General features: G+C 39.3%; 1 pseudogene; it reads right to left on the reverse strand.

Annotated features, from left to right (window-relative positions):
• Positions 1-2,946: 2,946 nt before the first annotated feature.
• LOC105827585 lies at positions 2,947-3,392 on the reverse strand (annotated as a pseudogene).
• Between the last annotated feature and the right edge of the window lie 554 nt (positions 3,393-3,946).

A 3,946-nucleotide genomic window follows, 5' to 3' on the forward strand; every position in this document is an offset into this window, starting at 1 on the left:
CATTCTACTAAGTGAGGTATCCCAAGAATGGAAAGACAAGCACCACATGTACTCACCATCAAGTTGGTATTAACTGATCAACACATAAGTGCACATATAGGAATAACATTCATCGGTGTAGGGCAGATGGGAGGGGGGAGGAGGGATTGGGTATATATATATACACATAATGAGTGCAATGCGCACCATCTGGGGGATGGACACGCTTGAAGCTCTGACTTGGGTCGGGCAAGGGCAATATATGTAATCTAAACATTTGTACCCCCATAATATGCTGAAATAAAAAAGAAAAAAATGAATTTTAAAAAATGAACACAGCCTTTAGGAAATATGAGATTATGTAAAGCATCCAAACCTATGAGTCATAGGTATTCCTGAGGGAGAAGAAGAAAAAGTAAGTCTGGAAAACTTATTTGAGGTAATAATTGAGGAAAACTTCCCTGATCTTGGTAAAGATTTAAACATCCAAATACAAGAAGATCAGAGAACTTGGAAGAGATACGTTGGAAGATGAACTTCACCCAGGCATACAGTCATCGGACTATCTAAAGTCAATGTGAAAGAAAAAATCCTAAAAGCAGCAAGAAACAAGCATCTAATTACCTAGAAAGGAAATCCCAGCAGACTTCCCAGCAGAAACTTTACAAGCCAGAAGAACCTGGGGTCCTATTTTCATTCTTCTCCATTAAAAAACTGCCAGCCACAAATTTTGTATCCTGCTGACCTAAGCTTAATAAATGAAGGAGAAATAAAGTCTTTCCGAGACAAGCAGATGCTAAGAGAATTCATCAGCTTTTGTTTATTAAGAAGTATGTTAATTTATCTCTCATTTTTGGAGAATAGTTTCACCAGATATAGTATTTTCAGTTTCTAGGGTTTTTTTCTTTTGGCCTTTTAAATGTATTATCTCACTATCTGTTGGATTTCAAGGTTTCTATTGAGAAATCTGCTAATAATCCTATTGACTATCCCTTCTATGTGCCAACTTGCTTTTCTTTTGCAGCTTTCAAGATTCTCTTTGTCTTTGACTTTCAGTAGTTTGATTATAATATGTTTTGGTATTAGTATCTTTGGGTTTATTCTACTTAGATTTTATTCAGCTTCCTTTATCTGTATATCCATGTCTTTCTTTAAGTTGGGGAAGTTTTGGGCCATTATTTATTCAAATAAGCTCTCTGACTCTTTCTCTTTTCTTTTTCTAGGACTCCCATAATGTATATTTTTGTCTGCTTTGTGGTATCCCGTAAGTCCATTAAGTTCTATTCATTTTTCTTCATTCTTTCTTCTTTGTAATCCTCAGACTTGAAAATTTAAAATTTACCATCTTCAAATCACTGATTCTTTCTTCTTCCTGTTTGAGTCTGTGATCGAACTCTTTTAGTGACTTTTTCAATTCAGTTGTGTTTTTTAGCTCCAAATTTTCCATTTGATTCTTTTTTATAGTTTTTCTTTCTGTCAATATTCTCATTTTGTAAATATATCATTTTCCTGATTTCATTAGCTGTTTCTCCATGTTCTCCTTTAGCTCATTGACTATATTTGAGACGGTTGTCTTAAAATCTGCCAAGTAAGTCTGAAGCATGTGTTTCACTAGTGTCTGTTTCTGAAAATTTATTTTGCTCCTTTGAATGGACCATATTTCACTGCTGTTTGCATGCTTTGTGATATTTTGTTGAAAATTTGGGATTTTCAAAAATAGCCACCTCTCTCAGTCTTTGAAAACTGGCTCCATGCAGGGATAGACCTTCCCTAGTCAGCCTGGTGTAAAATCTCAAGGTCTTCTCATGTCTTTTCTAGAAATGTGTCATTCTTTTGCATGTTCTTTCCCTCCTTCCAATTCCCCTACATACATGGCTGCTATTAAATGTCTTAATTTTTCTAAAAATCACACACTTATTCTCAAGACATTGTGTGTTATATTTTATTTCCCTCCCTGTAATCTCCTGCCTCCAGGCTCCAATGGACCTACATTTCCCCTGGAGCTCTCACATGCCATGGTGCCCACCACTGCTTTCAGCAGCCTCCAACCTGAGGACTAACCTATGCCACGATTCCTGGCAATGCTTTGAGTCAAGCAAGACATGAATCAGTCTGTCAGAGAACTCAGACTGTTGTTAGAAAGTTCCACTTTTTCCTTCCATCTTAAGAGAGAAACTGGGAATTGAGTGGCTTCTTCCTGACTGTGCCACATTGCACTGAGTAGAGGATGGGGCAAGGGTGAAAAAAAAAATGCCACATAAGTTTCTACTGTTTTTTTTTTCCATTTTTTTATTTCAGCATAGTATGGGGGTACAGATGTTTAGGTTACGTATGTTGCCCTTGCTCCCCTCCCCCCCCAAATCTGAGCTTCAAGCGTGTCCATCCCCTGGATGGTGTGCATCGCACTCTTTGTGTATGCATATACTCATCCCCTCCTCCCCCCTCCCCCTTGCCCAACATCCAATAAATATTATTCTTATATGTACACTTATGTGTTGATCAGTTAATACCAATTGGATGGTGAGTACATGTGGTGCTTGTTTTTCCATTCTTGGGATACTTCACTTAGAGTTTCTACTGTTTTGAGTGTGGCTTTTCTGGGTTAGGTGCTTGCTTGGTTGCTGCAACTTCTTAACTGGTTTCTAGAGCTCCTACAAACTACTTTGGTCCTGGTGTGGATGTTCATTTGGTGTTTCTGTGTGCAAATGAGGGCATGGAGTTTCCTAGTCTACTGTATAGCTGATGACACTCAGAATTCCAAGCCATGTAGACCAGAAATTAAATCTTGGATCTCCTTCTTACCAATGTGGGGACTTTAGGAGGAACATGGCACCTCTTTGTGCCTCGGTTTTCTTATCCGAGAAATGAGATAATGACAGGTTGTTGTACATTTTCATTGAAGTAACATAAAAAATTCTTGGCACGAGTAGTGCTAAATGTTTGATAGTAGCTACCATTCTCTTTTTTTTATGATTAATAGAGGATTTATTTAAGCAAGAATACATACAATCATCATTGCCAGACTTAATATGAAATGTTAAATGTTCTATCCAATTTTCCTTCCTGGATAAGTTTTCTTTCCTCTACCTGTCAGTTTGAAAACATAATACCAGAAGAAGAGGGGCCCAATTCCACAGAGAGCTCCTGAGAGGGAGTTCCTGGGAGCGGGTCTGAAATTGGGATCGATATTTGCTGATCTTGCACGGGCCCAACGAATCAAGGCAGGATCTTCAATGAGCCCTCGGCGGTTGGGGTCGTTGCACTGAAGCAGGTGCTCCCGTCTAAGCCGGGCTCTCATGGCCAACTGCTCAGCTTGCCTTCTCCGGGTTTCCAGAGATACGTTGTATTCGGCCGGGTTGGGGGTGCGGGGCAGAGTGGCCAGGAGCAACAGGAGTATACTTTGGGAATGACATGTTGGCCACCCAGCACACAACTGCACCTCAGTTACCATTTTCTTTCCAAAGGACTCTTAAAAGACCTAAATATTACTAATGATTAATGTTTTTAGAATGACAATTATATGTCAGGCTCTGTATCACTGAAGTATTTTCAAGCAAAGTACTTGTGTACACATGTATATTCCTGAATGACTGGTTTGTTGGCATGTATGATGATGCATTGTTATAAATGCACACCTGTGAGTATTCACAGGCAGTACATGTGCACTTTGTGTGTAATTATGAGTCTGTGAATAAATTGCATTGTGCATGTGTGCCTGTGTCCATCACAATTTGATCCCAGCTCCTATGCACTAATTTCTACGTCCTCTATTATCATAATTGCATAAGACTAACCATAGCCATATATGTCCCAGGAGGCATGAAGCCACACCCCTCAAGACAGAAGACATCAGCACTTGTAGTTACATGTGAGGAGGGCCAAGGAATGTGCAGAGTGAAGTGCCAAAAACTTGAAATTGAAGTACACTACTGTGCAAACAGCAAAAAGTGCTGCCTAAGTTCATCTG

The sequence above is a fragment of the Propithecus coquereli genome, unplaced genomic scaffold (genome assembly GCF_000956105.1).
Source record: "Propithecus coquereli isolate 6110/MARCELLA unplaced genomic scaffold, Pcoq_1.0 Scaffold122, whole genome shotgun sequence".
NCBI classification, from domain to species: domain Eukaryota; kingdom Metazoa; phylum Chordata; class Mammalia; order Primates; family Indriidae; genus Propithecus; species Propithecus coquereli.